The 17,524-nt window shown below is 41.2% G+C and overlaps 1 long non-coding RNA gene across 1 annotated transcript; it reads left to right on the top strand.

Annotated features, from left to right (window-relative positions):
- The first annotated feature begins 16,854 nt into the window (after positions 1-16,854).
- Positions 16,855-17,165, top strand: LOC144588556 (uncharacterized). Its single transcript, XR_013544168.1, has 2 exons — positions 16,855-16,948; positions 17,097-17,165. It is a non-coding gene; the product is annotated as an uncharacterized LOC144588556 (long non-coding RNA).
- The last annotated feature ends 359 nt before the right edge of the window (positions 17,166-17,524 follow it).

Raw genomic sequence — 17,524 nt, forward strand, 5'->3', positions numbered from 1 at the left:
TCTAATATGGAGTGGTACCAGCAGTGCTTTTTTGAAACATGTAGATCAGCTGCAAGAAAAAGGAGAAACAGTTGGCTATTAATTGAGGAACTGAAATCAAATGCCAAGGCCCTCCAAGCTTCCATCCCTTTATTGTGTTTACTGTTATCTTTCTTTGCTTCATCTTTGTTCTGCATCATATTTAGCTTCCCTCAGGGGAATGGATTTCCAAATGAAAGTGATAGAAACAGCAGTCTTAAGACTGTAGTTTAGTTGAGTCAATTACTTTTTCATACCATTAGCTTACCCAGACATACTTATAGGGCCAAATTACACATTCAAGACAATGTGTCATTAGAAGAAGAAATTCTTTAACTGGTGAAAATGTCAGAGTACACAGCAGGAATTTATCTCATTTCAAGCAATTTGCAAACTAGCTGACTTTATTTTGTGATGGGTCTTCAGGAATAACTGGGGATATCTCTGAGGTCTGATTTCTGAAACATGAAAGTATGGCTGAATTTTGGCATTCCAATACTAATATTCTTTCAGTTCTAATAGCACATTACTTTTAACATCTGTTTTTGCCTATTGTCAGGGTGGATTCTCTCCTCTGCATGCTTTCAACATGGTCTTCCCTTGAGTGAATGGTGCAAGGAGTTCATTAGAACTCTAGACAAATATAGTCCTCTAGTGGTTAAAACACACAATTTCAGGGACCTCTAAGAAAACAGGAGCCAGATCTTGGATTCATCTCCCTTTTGCCCCCCCTCCCCCCTTTTTGGGTGTGTGTGTGGAGTTATGACTCCCAGAATTCCCGAGGTTCTGGGAAGTGTAGTCCAAAAATGAGCTTTTTCCTAGCTCTGACAACAAATTAATCTGTTTCTTTCCATTAGGAAAGTAGTATATTCAGCTAGGTGTGATTAGTACTGCATATGAACACATCCCAGTTTCTAAAAAACAGTTGACACCAGCACTGGTAGTAGCAGCTTCTCAGAAGACACTCTTGGCAGTAAAAGCAATCAATGGGAAACAAAGGAAATGAATATATTTTTACTCTATATCCAAGTGCCTACCTTTTTACAGTGAGAGTGTGGAGTCAGTCTAATCAAATATTTTGAAATTTATCACTGGTAAGGAAACAACAGAAATAGTGTTTTATTTTCACAAAGATCCTTAAGTCTCAAAGCTGTAGATTTTCAATAGATTATATAGTATGGTTTCAGCATCTATTCCATTTTCTTCCCTTCTATATTAATTTACTGATTATAACTGCAGTGTTTTATAGCTTCATGGATATGTATACCTGTTTGAGCTACTCATTGCTACTATTACTATTATTCTTATCAGATTGGCAAGGACGCTGATAGGTCCATTTTATTCCTGTGTAGTTTTTAAAAGCATTAAAAATTCATATGAAATCTTGATTTGTCTTGCAAAATGGAGGAAAAAACTACGTGGTTTTCGCTTGTAGGTTCATGTCTTAGACATTATACATGCAAAATCTGCAGGGAAATTGTCTTGGATTAAATAAAAAAAATACTTGTATCCTGCCCAAAGTTTGACTATAGGTACAGTTATACTTTTAAAGCTCCCAAAGTATACACACATTATTGTTTCACTTTAAATGTAACTCATATATTTCTGTGCTACTAAAATATGAATGTTAGAGATCTCTGGCCTCTGGTACACTCCCTACTTTTACTGTCATGTGAACATGAGGCAATGGCACAAGGTCCAGCATGAGTCAGTGCTTGAACCACGTGCTTGTCCTCCATCACTATTTAGAGAGACAACATCTCCATGACTATAAAAGTAGTCGCAACCTACATAGGACGAAGAGTACAATCTACAAGCAAGAGAAATAATGCACATTAAATCTGACATCAGAAATGGTAACACACAAAAACCAGTTTAAGAAAATGTCAATATCCCAGGACACTTTGTAAATAACCTGAAGTTTCTGTTGTACAAAAATAAAATTGCAAAATAAGGCTGGGAGGAGAGACAGCTGGCATAAGTTCTAGAGTGTATCAAAAGACTGAATATTGATTAGGGATTTCCTGCTCATTATATATCTTAATAAACAGTTCTCCCTACAACTTTGTGCACAAACAGATGAGTCCAGATGTCAACCTAAGAATTGATCAACTAACTGTTGTTTTAAGAATTGACCCTAGAATGAACCTCCTGCTGCCTTGGCACCTCATGAAACTATCTACTGGAAGAAAAGATGTAGTCAAAGGAACATACGTATCTCTCACCCTCACCTTAGAATTGTATACAAGGATCATAGACCTTTTTTTCTTTTTCAAGATATAGATGCAATCAGTGTTGTTGCAGTTAACTATTTGTGCCAATGCTGCTGCTGTTGCACTCCTGTGCCTACCCGGTATATACCTGTGACTTCTCTTCAATCTGATCTGTCTTATGACAATGGATTGATCTGCAAAAACTCACTGGACTACACTGGAAATTTTTAAAATGCCTCTATGTTTGTTTCTTACTTAGTTTTGTTTTTAGTGTTATTTCTCCCTTTTACGTCTGGATAAAAAAGTCGCAGTAAGGATTCCTTGTTAACTTGCAGCCATAATACGATGTAATTATACCTTCCTTACTGGACAAATGAATTGATTGCAAGTATTTTCAAGATCTGGTTCTAATTCTGTTAACCTAACCAAGGGGTGCCAACTAGAACTGGAGGGACTAGTCTTCTATGAGAAAATTACTCACAAGAAAATTAGAGAACACCCTGAGGACCAGACCACAAAGTGAAATAAGGAGGCGATGGATGTCATAGAAACAGGAATGATAAATGGTTTCACCCAAATGGAACTGTGTACAGAGAAGGAAATGGATGCCAACAACAAACTGTGTCACAAATACACACAAGCAACACAGAGGAACAGCTTTTTGTGCAAGTCAAGGTCTAGGGCGCCACTTTGTAATCACTTCAGAGTCCCATCATTCAAAAGCACTTCTCCAGCCATCTTGACATCTGATCACTGGAAGCAGGAGGCAGAAAACAGAAAAAGAAAAGAGAAAAGGCAAGATTGGGGCAGAGGATGAAGAGATTCAGAGAGAGGGACGCCTCAGTGATTAAGAACAGAGAATAATGCAGTCACTGAATGGGAAAAGAGAAGAAGGGCATAGGGGCTGAAAAAAAGAATGCACACATCAAATAGATAGCATTTTCTAAGGTGGTCTGTTTATATACGTATAAAAAGGTGGTGAGAGGGAACTCTTGTAGAGGAAAGAGGTGAACAAAGATCAGAGAAATCTAAGTGGCAGCTTGGCGTGGAATCAGAACATGAAAATACAGGGATGGGGTTTGTGATTAAAGGGGGAAAGTGTCAGAGATGAAATAGACAGTTGTTAATGGATAAAAATTGTCATCACTGCATTCTGTGAAAATCAGGTCAGTATAGGCAAGACAGAAGTCAGGGAACAAAATATAGAATTCTGTTTACCCCTCTCTGGCACTAGCCATGTGTGGTAACTGGCTCTTTGCTGGCTCTGTGACCATGTATGGAAAGGCTGGAGGGACTGCTTTATTTGCAGGTAAGGGAGTCCTTCAACATGTGGGTGACAAAAGCAGGGAGCAAAAAAAATAAATAAATCTATTTTCCCAAATATTAGAACCAAGGAATCTGTCCAGATGCTTAACAGGTAGATCTTCTCATTCCTAAAGGATGTAAGGAGCTTCACCAACATTCCAAGACGACTGACTAGTGGGAGGTTGCTGAGAAAGGGAACACCATCAGGAGCAGGATGAACAGTGGCTAACTTGCCGCTTGTGGTATGCCTGGGGATGCAAAGAATAACTATCCCATTTGTTCTGTTGGAGAACCAGTCCTACTGATAACATACATCCAAATGTGGAGATAACAGATACTGATGACCCGTGTCCTTTTTGCCCATCCATTGCTAAACTGGAGAGCTCCTCCAGCAGGTACAAATTGAAGCCCCTTGAATTAGAAGAGGGCGGGTTTTCTGCCTAATTTCACAGATTAGTCCAACAAAGGCAGCTCTGACCTGTGTAGGAAGAGGAAGCTAGACTCCTCCTGGCTCAGAAGAATGGTGCTGGCTGAGGCCACAAATGTAGGTTGAAGCCCCCAATGGTTGAAGCCCCCTCAGCTGCAGAGGAAGATTTCTCATGAACAGAGGCATCCTCAAGCGTGTGCGTGTGCTCTCTTCTTTAGAGAAAGCTGTTTCTTCAAGAAACACTGGCTATTCCAGTACCTACAGAAAAGTTCCCTAATGCAGTGGGGCAGGTTGTCCTATTTGGAAGTCACCATTCCAGTTTGTTTTTCAAAATATCAATTTTCAGTCCAGAACAGCTACTGCAAGATTCTTCCTTGGGACATTTTGTGGCTGGTTGCATTTGTCCCCTCTAATTGGATGGGGCGGGTGAATTTTGTTGGACTGCCCTTCTCAGAAGCCACTGTTCTGGGCTGTTTTTTTGGGGGGGGCGAAGGCAATATCTATTTTCTGCCCAGAACAGGGACTGGAATGTTGTTCCTGGGAATGATTTGTGGCTGGCTGCATCGGTCTCATCTAATCACATATGTGCCATGCATTTGATTGGGTTATGCTACTAGGAAATGATCACGCCAGCCCTTTGTGTTTTGTTCTGGCAGTTTTGAGAGCCAGTTAAAGAAAGAGTTAAAGAAAGAGTAATTTTAAATATCACTAAGATATTGCTCTGATATTTGTCCATTGCATCTTCCTCTTTTTGGCATCAATTTTTATTAAGGAGTCCCTGTTCGCCCCCATACCTTGCCCTCACAAAAGAACCTAAAAGCAAAAGATACTCTTTTTCTCCGCCCCATCATTTTAAAACAAAAGTCCACTGCTTATTGAATGGAGTGACAACAGCATTTGTAGAAATCCTAATCACAGAAAACTCTTGCTATGAGCAAGTAGTTGAGAGAAAATGATTTTCAGTTACAAGGCGTTTTCTTGTGAAGATGAGTGGCTTGCTGACTCTTTACATTATAAAATGTCCAGCTGACGCTAATGCACACGTTCGATAAGAGAAGCAAATCACATCCATAATTCTTCAGTGAATTAGTGCTATTTCTACCTTTTATGTCTGTGGAATATCTGTGGTACAGCTTCAGTTCCTCTAATACATAACATTCTCAAACAGACGGTGCCTTGGCTCCTGACCGTGTTCATCATTCAAGCTTCAGTGCCACTGTGAGGGTTCAGTCCTGTGTATCTGAGATGCTTCAGGGTTATTTATAATTTCCACTATCAATCATTTCCCATGTTTCTCCATTTCTCTGTAAGGAATTTCATAAAATGTGAAGATTTTGCCTAATGCTCAAGATTGGAACAAGATCATGTTTCAATTTGTTTTGGATTCACGGGTTTAGCATAAAATAAACATATTAGCATGAATGGTTCTAACTGCAAAGTCATTGATCGCCTTTGGCTAATCTGGCACCAATTTCTTTCCCTGGCCAAGGATTTGGGAGAAAATAGCTGGACTACTTTTCTCCATGCTGTGCCAATCTGTGTCCTATTAATTTAAAGGCAACATATGTTCTAGTAATGGTGGTGACTACACCATGTTAATGTTTGGCCTTCACACTCATTTTCACAATAACGTGTCAGTTCAAGAGAGGCAGGGTGAAGAAAGGCCACTACTAAGTGTTAATAATATTTCTAAAGGCATTGGTCCATTTGCATATTATTAACGTTTCACAATCTTTTTCAGGAAAATGTGATACTCCAGTGGAGACAGAATGCAGGTGGGGCTGAAAGAAGCCAGTAGTGAGTGATAATAGGTTTTTGGTTTAAGGGCTCAGCTCTGTTTGCTCCTTCTGGATCCAGATCTTAGAAATAACAGGCCCTCTGGTGCTGCAGAATGAGACTCCCTGCCATCATCTGAATCAGCCTTGTGGCAAACAAAACAGCTTCAATTATGTTCTGTAAAGGTGAATAAAGAACACAAATAGAGTCTATCCATCCATATGAATGATAAGGATGTGTGTGTGTGTGTGTGTGTGTGCGTGTGTGCACATGGGTGCACACACAGAGACACATATCATTCTTGAGAAAGGTGAGCTGTAAATATTTTCAACAAAAATATAAAAACAATCTGTGTCTTTTGAAAAAAGCTTCCAAAATATATTGTGAGTGATATGCACAAATGGCTTATCTGCAGTAGAAAAGTCCCTTATGCCTTCCAAAGAGGACAAGGCTGACCCCCATGAGGGCTTAAATGGGACGCAAGCCCTGTTTCAATCAACCCGTTGGGGCCTACCTCCCTGCCCCCTAACCTTGTCATGTGCTACAGAAAGGTTTGAATCAAGGTGATACTTGTGCTAATGAAAAGCATTTAGCAAACTCATCAAACTGCTGCAACCAGGGAAGAAAGCGAAAGCAGAAATCCTTAGATAAGATATTTTTGCAAACAACGTCAAACTGTTCAGTTCTTAGCCTTCCAAATCCCCGCCAGCTTTCCTCATGTGTTTCTTAAAAACATTGAGCAGAATTACTCACAGTTTTCAGAGGGGGAAGAATAATATTTCAAACATTATTTAGATTCAGCCGAGTGGAGAAATGACAAGTAGCTGCTCATCCTGGCGAGCGGAAGTTGTTGTTGATTCAGAGATCTAACCAATTACATCTTGGATTTCAGGCCTATTGGTATTAGGGATGTTGCTGTACTGCATTGTGAAACACTGTTCCCATGAGAAGAGCACCTATGCTATCATTTGGTGTGCTGTCCATGAAACTTCATTCCTAATCAACATCAGTGGCCTTGTATCTGGGAAACATGCACTTTTGCCAGCGTCCTAGAAGATTCTGCCTACACTGGGTTTGGTTCTGCTGGTGGGCACAGCCATGTCTCTTATAAAGGTGCTAATGCAGAACCTGCCTGGGTGTAGTGTCTATGGATGTTCAGCCTGTCCTTCTGTCCATTTCAGCTGCATCCTGTATGAGTTTGGGAAACTTTGCAGTTGCTAATTTGAGACTGTGGCTACATTGGAGAGCTGAATCAGAAACTTCAGTTTTATTGAGATTTGATTTGTAGTCCAAAATCACAGGGAGTGCTCAAACAGGGACTGCAGATTGACTCAAGGGTTCACTGTCCATACTTGTAGCAATGCAAGTAGAATTCCAGCCCCCAACCTACAACCACTCCTCTTCTTCTGGCCCCACCTCTGCAATCCTTTAATGGTTTTGTGTGAAAAAACTACATAGGCATCCTTCAGTCTCGAGAGACTATGGTAACATGCTCTGAATCGAGGAGTGTCCTCTCCAGAGCATGAAGCCCGGGTAAGGTAATATGGAGGATAGGCTGTTACCCAAGCAGCAGATCCCCCCTCTCCACATTGCTGAAATGGTCCAATGGAAAGGCAAGAGCCAATACAACTGGTTCCAGCAATGTCGCAGGAGTTGGCAGAACGACACATGCTGCCTTCGGGACTCCAGCTCCGGATTTTGCCTCGAGGTTAGCTCCTGAAGCCTTTTCCATGAGTGGATATAGCCACAAGGCAGTGGAGGTTTGAAATTGGAGTTTTCCTTCTCCTGGATGGGCTGCCTTCCATGGCTGATGAGCCCCACCTACCCGGCCTGCTCTTTAATAGTGCAAAAGTATGATCTGATCCTTAAAACTTTCCTGACTACCCGGCTTATGCAAATCTCATTGGCTTTCCTATTTACCATATTAAAGCCAGATATAAAATTTTACCTCCTAGGTAAAAGGGTCCAGGGTCCTGGAACACACTCTTTTAAAGCAGGAAGTCCCACCCCTAGGCCCCACCCCCAGGCCATGTGCTCCGGAGACAAAAGGAAAGCCCAGGAAAAAAAAACTCAGCAAGGCATCCACGCAAACAGACCTGGCCTTCGCCCTCAGCCCAGCCTCCTAGGTAAAAGGGTCCAGGGTCCTGGAACACACTCTTTTAAAGCAGGAAGTCCCACCCCTAGGCCCCACCCCCAGGCCATGTGCTCCGGAGACAAAAGGAAAGCCCAGGAAAAAAGGATAGTGAGGGAAAATAGTGATGATCTCGTCATTGACCTGTTCTGATGTGTGAATTGGGAAGGGGGATCTCAACGTGGTGTGTGTGTGTGTGTGTGTGTGTGTGTGTGTGTGTGTGTGTGTGTGTGTGTGTGTGTGTGTGAGAGAGAGAGAGAGAGAGAGAGAGAGAGAGTATGTGTGTGTACATGTGTACATTTCAAGGAACATTAGAAAATGTTCCACAAGGGAAAATAGTCAGAAATTTGAAATGTGCACACAACACACTGAGATTCCCTCCTCCTTTTCCCTGTTTGCAGGTTGAGTTCCTTGATTTTTCCATCTGAGCCTCGTGGCGCAGTGGTTAAACCGCTGTACTGCAGCTAAAACTGTGCTCACGACCTGGGGTTCAAATCCCAGGTAGCCGGCTCAAGGTTGACTCAGCCTTCTATCCTTCCGAGGTCGGTAAAATGAGTACCCAGCATGCTGGGGGGGCAATGTGTAGCCTGCATAATTAAATTGTAAACCGCCCAGAGAGTGCTTGAAGCGCTATGGGGCGGTATATAAGCAGCACACTTTGCTTTGCTTTTTGAACTTCTGCCAAAGGTATAAATACTTGGAATGGGAGAGGAATCCCCATGTGGGAGTGTGTGTGCATGTGCATTTCAAGGTCCCAACTATTTTCCCTTAGTGGGATGCCCCAACTGCTTACGTAACTGAAAACACCACCTGCAGACACATCCTCATAGTTACAAGAACATCTGCTGGGTGGAAAACACAATCGAATCCTCCCAACACTGAAAAGTAGAAGCCCTCTAGAGGCAGAGAAAAAAAGCCACTTGGGCAGCAAAAAGGCTGGAAAGAGTCAAATCAGCTTTGTACATCATGCAGGTGGTAAAATATACTCTTCTAATAAGAGGAGCAAATCCTGCCATTTTGGACCATGTAGTTGCACTATGAGTCCCATTTTGTGTAAATATTCAATCAGAACAGTTAGATGTTGTTGTTTTATCCTATTGTGGCTATTCTTAAACTCTTTTTGTAATTTGACTTTGTTCTTTTAACATATCACTTTGCCCTTTAATCTTCCTTTTTTCCCATCCTTTAAATATAAAATCTTCAGACGACTTGTTTATTTACAGGTTGGGGAGTTAGTACTAAGCCCATCCTTAACTCTTTTTCTTCTTAAGGAGTTGTTTAGATTTCTGGTAGTTTTACTTTGCAAGGGTGGTTTTAGCACTGTGGGTATATTTACAGTATTTTGATTGCTGACTCCATTTGTGCTGCCAGGCTGTTCCAGATGGAGAGAGCAACAGCAAAAAACCCTATTAGAACCGACACAGTTTTGGTGGCTCTGGCAGATCACTCTGGGGAAGAAACTACAGCACTCTCTGGGCAATCTAAACATAACTATGCAAGGAACACTTTGCCCCTATCCCAGCAAGCTAAGTATTTATTTTACCAACCCTGGAAGGATGGAACACCGAGTCAACCCTGAACCGGCCACCTGAGCCAAGGATTGAACTCATGTTGCAAGAAGAGTCTTCACTGTGATACAGCAGTTTAATCACTGCACCATGAGGCTGTGCAAGCAGAAACAAAAGAGATTCTTTTTTCTTTTCTTTTTTGGTATGAATGTTTTTTTTTTTTCAAGAATTATAAGGGATGGTGCATTTAAAATGCAGAAGGGTCATGGTTTATCCTCTTATGCCTCAACATAAGACCCAAAGATACTGTTATTTGTGAAGTATAACCACATTGGCCCCAGAGTACAAAAACTTCTCTGCACAGGACTTCTCAGACTCAGCCCTTTGCCTCTGTTATTACAGAAACTCTTCTTCTGAGCATCAGCCAAAAAGCATGCTTCCCACAAAAGAAGGAGAAATCAGCAGGCTCAGTAGAACTCATATTCTGCAGAAATACAGATGAATAATTTTTAGGAAAGGAAAATCTAGGGGAGGTGTAAGTATGCCTAGCAGGCACAGAATGTTGAATTTCTTGAAGCATCTTTGGTGGTGGATGTGGATACCCATGACCAGCATCTAAAAACTGAGATGGAAGGCAGAAAAGAGACGATTGGGATGGGAAGAACTATCCTGGAAAAAGGTGCAGTTGTCCAGGTAGCTCTGAATAGTGTTAGTGTTCTATGTTGCAATGTTTTCTTGCATTTCTCATCTGTGTCCATTGTTCTGGAAGTCCTGGCTCAACCATCCACATCTCTGAATCACCATGCTCTTCTTTACTGCTAGTCTTTGCAAGTAAACAAGAACATTAAAGTATTTCAAAGTGAACTTTTAAAGCAGAATAAATTATGCAAGGCAAAAATTTGCCATTTTGCATGATTTATTCTGATTGTAGAACACAGGCTTCCTTTGGGTTTCTTTTCTAAGAGGTACATGTCCTAGTACAGCTAATGTACTTCCCAGTGCTTGTTGCTTGCTGAATAAATAATACCACTAGACAAGTAAAATACCTTTCCTACTAAGACTTTCTAATGTGTCTATCATTGTAGTGCACAGGCACCAGTGGAACTATCAGCAGTGCAGATATTGCAGCAGCTGCTGTCATTTTGTTCTATCATCTCACCTTTTAATAGCCTAGCTGAGAAAGGAAGGGACAGTGCCAGAGTTTGACTTCTATACAAGCAAGCTACTGGGCTCAGTTACAGATGTGCACATCCATCTGAAACATTATTGTTTCTCTTTTGTTTCCTCCCCCCCCTCCAAAATCATTACACTCCTTCATCCTGTTAAAGTCATCTGTGCTGCAGTTCTCTTTGTCAAAAAAGCGGAGGTTCTGTTGCTGTTGTTCAGATGCTTCATTGCGACCGGAAGGACTCTGCCATCACAGGCCTTACGTATAAAACAATCTGAAAAGTGGTGGGTGGGTGGAAGAGCATGGAATTGCCTTGCTTGTTGAATCAGATGCTGAACTGGTTGTAAATTCTTCTCTTTCCCACAGTTGCCTTGACAAACGCACAGCCAGAGTGTGAAGATGATGGTGATGCCTCCATTTGTTTTACTATCTTCTATGCAATGGTAGATTGCCACTGAACATGTAAGGTCTAGGGCAAGTTGAAAATAACTATGATTATTTCAAAGGTGCATCATTCACACCGAAATTGGTTGTTTCTATTGATTAATGTTTTGGTGACACAACAAAACATGTACACATATCTTGCAAAACCCAAATGTTTTCTTCAAAAGGTATTCTGTGCCTTATATTTATTTTGGCAAAGGGAGGGAGATAAAGATCAAATAGTGCAATACCATGCATAATCTAATCATGAATAAACACCAATAACTTCAGTGCAATTTACTCCTGTGTAAATATAGTGATAATGAGGGGGCAGCCATTCAATAAAACTCTTCTCTCTGAATGATGGAGCTAGTTCTAAAGATTTCTGATCAAATCCCTGCCTCACATCAGCTCTAGGGTTCTAATAATTTATTATAAAACACTAGCCCGAAGACAATTTTGAAATTGTGTCCATGTCCACATATTCTTTCTGTTCTGACTCTGAATATACCAGACCATGCCCTGCTCTGTTTTATTTGTTGCTGCTTCCCACATCAGTGCCAAATAGCTTTCAAACACCTTTCAGGACACATTACACAAACAAACAAACATACACACACACACAAAGTAGTCCCTGAGAACTGCTGCAACAGCAGGATTTCCTGCTTGGTGCAGTGTGGTTCCTGAGAGATCCGAGTGCCCTCTGCATTCATAAAGAGAAAGCCTTGGAGTTGAGGAAGAGGCAGGGATTGGTGGGTGGAGGGGAGAGGAGGGGAGGGGTGGAATGCCATTTACCCACGCAGGTTGCCAGCACCGTGGTACAGAAGAATGATTCCCTTCATAATTTCTTCCAAGGACTATGCACACTTGGGGAGCGAGCATTCTGAACAATGGTATTTCTGGAAAAGGGATTAGCACAATCAGTGGGGCATCTCGAAATGCACCAGGGGTGTTTAAACAGCAAGCACTTTTGAAAAATAGAAGCTTTTTCTTGCTTCTGAGCAGAAATTGTGTTGAGCATCGCAACAGTATTTTTTTTCTCCCTCTCCCAGAGAACCAGGCTCCATCTGTTTCTGAAACAGCTTAACGTTCATAAAGTAACAAATTATGTTTCACAGTGTAGCTGTTTCACAAGTTAATGGGGCTAAGGAAAGATTTTATAAGATTCTCATGTCTGTAGCGCAGGCCCAGAGGACACAAAAGAAGCAAGCTAGAGATGCTATAAAGACATAATTGTTTGGTTACAAGGTAACCTCTTCTAACCAGAAACCCAGAAAACAACACAAAGAGAGACACTCTGCTCACCCCGGAACACCTGGCTGAAATCAGAGCTTGTTAAATGTTAGCTGAGCTTCAAAATCCTTCTTCCTGGCTGCTGCATTTGGATGTTGCAAAGAGCAAGGGAGGTCTAAGAGGGAAAACCTGATTAAAAAAAAAAATGTATGTGGGTGGCAGTTCTACTAGGCCCATTGTATCTCTCTTCTTCCCTGCACACTGGAGGTGTTGGGTGGGGTTGAACTGCTTGCAATAGCAGGTGAGAGAAAAGGGTGAGCAGAGGGAACATGGAGGATGAAATGAGAGGATGGCACAATGGTTACTTCCCCCACCCTTCAGTATTCCTTTCAAGTGTTTAGGGAAGCAGGTTGCTTCTCTGGGTTGTAATCTGGTAATTTTGCCTGTCCTCTAAGCAGTGGTAGGATGGCAAAGTTTGACATGCAGGTGCACATCGTGACAGTCCCCTCCTTATCTCCTCAAGGAGACTTACAAAATGTAGGCAGTTGCATTGATCTGTACCAACCAGTTCTGGCAGTCTTCATCTGACCACAAACAGGTCTTTTGTAAAGAGCACAGGTCTTAATTACTTATTTACTCAAAATTTAGCCATCTCCAAATATTCTGGATGATGACGACGACGACGACGACGACGACGACGACGACGACGACGACGACGACGACGACGATAATAATAATAATAATAATAATAATAATAATAATAATAATAATAATAATAATAATAATAATAATAATAATAATAATAATAATAATAATAAACAACTGCTAGTGTTCTGTTCATGTGAGTCCTGGTTCACAACATCAATGCCCCTTAGGGCACCTCTGATACTAAACAATAATAAAGAAGGAATGAGGAGACATCCTGAGATGTGTTCCATTAATGTAAGTAGCTGAGAGGAAATCTATCATACAGGGCATTCTCTTGAGCTTTGAAGCTAGAAAAGTAATGAGAACCGAGCACAAGTCTTCATCCTGTTATATAATAACATCCAAAGCATGCTTCAGTTCTTGAAGGCTTCACAGTGGGAAGCCAATAGCTGACTCTCCTGTCTTTTGCTGAAATAGCCAGCTTCCTGCCCTTTGCTAAACTTCTCTTCCATCCTCTGCCTTACTTTGCTGTGGAACCATCACAGAAGCAAGACCAGTAGAATACCAGCTCAATAAACTATTTGGAGGAGTGGAGTAATTATTCAGCATTTGTTTCAGAGATGCGGGTGGGAGAAAGAGAATCAAAGTCTACCTGTTTAGGGTAGACTGTGAAGTTTCCTCACCTGGTTCACTAAGGTCCCTCGGCTTTCGTGAGCCCTTCCTGAAGAACTGTCATACTGGCCTCAACACACCCAGTTTGATTTGAAAGCCAAATAAGAGTTGAATCAAGGTTGATGAATCACAAATAATGAATTTACAGTTTTTATCTCACAAATTGATGAGTTGATTTGTCGATTTGATTTTGCCTCTAAAACCCTATAAAATGCCCCCCAGCACCTAGAGACACCAAAATCACAGAGAAGCTTCCCCTAACTCTCCACTAGAAGCCGTCCATGTTTGGTAGAGATTGGGTTTCAGACATCCAAGCTAGACACCCACAAATTGGGTTCCCCCCAGGAAAGTGCCCTTTAGCAGCTGGCTTGAGGAAACCCAAACTTCACCAAACTGGGAGATACTGTAGAGGAGACTTGTGGGAAGCTTCTCTGTGATTTTGGTGTCTCTTAGTGCTGGGGGGGGGGATTTCAACAGGGAGCTTTTTGTGGGTGTATAACTGAGACATCCAAACCCCAAACTTCACCAAACCTGGAGTGATTGTAGAGGAGAGTCAGAGGAAGCTTCTCCACAATTTTGGTGTCTCTAGGTATCTGGGGGCCAGTTTTACAGCCCAACAACTTGACAAATAAAAAATAACTAAAAATTTATTGATTCATATTTGTCGGGGACATTGATTTGTATGAATACAAATCAACAAATTAGCGATTTTGACAAATTTTACAATTTATTTTTTAATCCATGCCCAGCTCTAATCACAACCATTACATCTACTACTTTCAATACCCCCCCTTTCCCCTAGTTTTTTCCCCCTGCTCCAACACCAGCCAGTTCTCACTGCCACTATTCCTCTGGCCACTGCTATTGCTAAGAGCTCCTTGAGGACACATTCTAGCAGCATATTTAAGATTAATAATTGTGTGCTGTCAGTGGTTCCAACTTCTCGTGACTGTTCGTAGATATAAAGTACTTCAAAGTGGCTTACCAGTCACTTTTTCCTGGTGCTGCACTGAGACCCTGCAGGCTGCACAGGTGGAATAGCATGTGACTCCCTTCAGCCACAGCCTATACATGCATCCCCAGCACATACCCCCAGAATTGTGAAATTCTGCTCTGTCTAATGCCAAATAAATAACGTGGCTCTGATAATAAATTTATGATTTTTTCCTTATGCTTTTTATAGATTTTCCTGATAAGGTAGCATGCCATTCAGAGGGGAAATGATAAGGCGGAGTAGCAAAGAAGGATTCAGCTTTCTAAGATGGGTTTTGTTTGCAGAACTGCTAACCTTTATAAAATATGATGGGTTGGGAGATGTGTGTAGTGGTTCTAAAACAGATTCAGCAGGCAGGACAGCCCTTGTTGTGTTTCCTTCAGTAGAAATCAAACAGCAGAAGAAATACTGCTGCACATTTGAGAAGACATAATAAATTTGCCTGCTTGACTTGGCATACCCTGATCTTATTTTCCTTTCAATTTACCATTGCTGCCCATGGAAGCTAAAGAAAACAGTGGCACCTCTACGTACAGCTGGCAGCTGCCAGAGACAGATTCTACTCTGGGTATTTTCTCTGACTGTTGTGTTTAATTCTGTCAGGGGTTTAAGCATTTGCCATCCTTATTTGTTAAAGTGAATGAGCCTGCTGTATTTTATCAAAGTCATTCACATTCTTCCTAAGATTAGAAATTTCAGGATTATAAAACTACTAAGAATGGTTTTCTGTATTCAGATACCTCATTGCATAAGCACTTATTCACTCTAATCCTCATGTAGATGGTGGGGACAGGGGAGCAAAATATTCAGAAGCAGCAACAAAAATAAATCTCTTTTAGTATGATTTCACTTGAGATGCCTTTGACAAATTCTGCTGTTAGTTTAATTGTTAGGATTTGGTTTCTGGTCCTATGGACTTGAATGTCCTATGAACAAACTATATGACAACTAGCCTGTTGTTAATAATAATAGCTTATCAATTAATTCTGACTGATGGCAACCCTTTCTAGGGTTTTTCAGATGTAGAGTACTCAGAGCTGATTTACCAATCCCTCCTTCTGGGTGGACTCTTTCCCAAGGCTACACACGCTGGATTTTGTCCCAAGAGGCACAATGGAGAATTGAACTCCCAATCTCTGGCTCTGCGGCCATGTATCTAACACACCAATCTATCCTGTTATGAACAGCTGAAATTTGTTAGTGTTACAAAGAAGGGGTTCAAGCAGAGCAAAAGGTGTACTTACCTTCTGAAGGCTAGTCACAAAACACCACAAACTAATTTGCACAATACAGGAGATGACAAACGCTCCTGCCATAATAGCCAGACATTCTCAGCATTGTGGAGTTTTGAATTTCTGCTTAAATTCCTCCAGGTGTGCAGCAGAAGGGATTCACAAAGCAGAATAGCTTCAAGTTCCCCAGAGTAGTCCACCCCTTTTCTCACTAACTGGCACTTACAGTCTCAATAATTTACTCTGAGACATTAATAGTAGAAAGAATAAAAGGTTTCATTACTTCCAATTGACTAGATCAAACCCCAAACTGACAAACATGACTGCTTTCAGCAACAGCCCTTAACAGGCTCAAGAGAGGGAAAGAGCTCTCAGCAGACAGGCAAGCTCTCTTCAAATTAAGAGGTATGAAGGAATTTGTTCTTCATGCTGTATAGGTTGAAAGTCACCCCAGCCACATCTACAGGAGGCAGTGTGCAAGGTGGTAGAAACTCCAAGACTCAGCACATATGAATATTGTCTTCTAAAGATAGATTCTCTGTACAGTACAGTTTGATCATGAGCTCAGCATGTCTCATGGTCTATGAAATGGCTGCTTCATTATGAAGATGCCGGGGCAGGGCTTCCACGTACACCCTGACTCCCATCACACTTCTATCCCTTATCTCCTGCCATCTTGAATGAACTCCTTCACAGTACATGGATTGCAATCTCAGCCTTGCTGTCAATCTTAGAATGGGCTTCCATCATGCTGATGTTAGGTCAATACGTTTCTAAGATTAAAAACAAGTGTGTGAAATCAAAAGACAGGATGTCCATTCTAATTTTCATGCCACGCAGGTAGTAAAGATGGCCACGTAACTTTAACTCAGTTGATGGATTAAGATGGGAACATTAGGAATACACAACCAAGTTTCAACTGAGCTGGGGAAGGGAAAGACAGAGACAGAAACTGTTATTTATTTATTTTGACAGAATCTAAGCCAGCAAAAGGAAAGGAACTCATAATAAAAGCTCTGAGTTCAGCAAGATGCTTTCAGGGTATTGATTTGATTGTTTATAGCAGCTTGCCTACTGTTACAGCACTAGGAACACACTCTTTTTGTTCCATCAACAGCAGCCGAAGAAGCAGAAGAAGGAGGAAGAGGAGGAGGAGTTCTTTCCAAATGCGGTCTGTGCAGAGTTGTCCTCCAGCGTCTGGTAAGGTGTTAGAATTCTGGCATGGAGTATCTAGTCTTTGAGAACCTCCCTGGTTTTTCTACTGTGCATTCACAAAAGAAATGTGAGTATTGTTTCTAATGAAAGATCCTTCAATTCTTTGCCTGCAAAACTGGGCACAAATCTCCAGAGATATCATGAAGAAGCTCTATGAAGAGTGGAGGATGGAGATGCTGCAAGCAGCGAATGTGAAATGTTGGGAAGAAAGAAAGCTATTGAAAACAAAATGCCTACTAAAAGATCTCAGGGAAGGATACTGTCTCCTTTTCAAATCCTTATCCTTTGTGCAGGTAAAAGACAAAAGTTAAAGGCAGTGGGGGAAATTATGCAAAATCACCGAGGTTTTTTTTTCTCCTTCTAAAAAGTCAGTTCGTTTCTGTGTATAATTATAAACATAAAAGCTGGATATAATAATATACCTACATATTTTTTAAAATGTAACAAGGATATATAAAATATAGTAAGGAAATGAAGACCATTTCAATGTCAAGCACTCATGCTGGAAAGAATCAACAGAAATGTTCCCAATATAGTGAAAGGTATTTTCTCAAAATATCT

Source organism: Pogona vitticeps, chromosome 4 (genome assembly GCF_051106095.1).
Source record: "Pogona vitticeps strain Pit_001003342236 chromosome 4, PviZW2.1, whole genome shotgun sequence".
Taxonomy (NCBI): domain Eukaryota; kingdom Metazoa; phylum Chordata; class Lepidosauria; order Squamata; family Agamidae; genus Pogona; species Pogona vitticeps.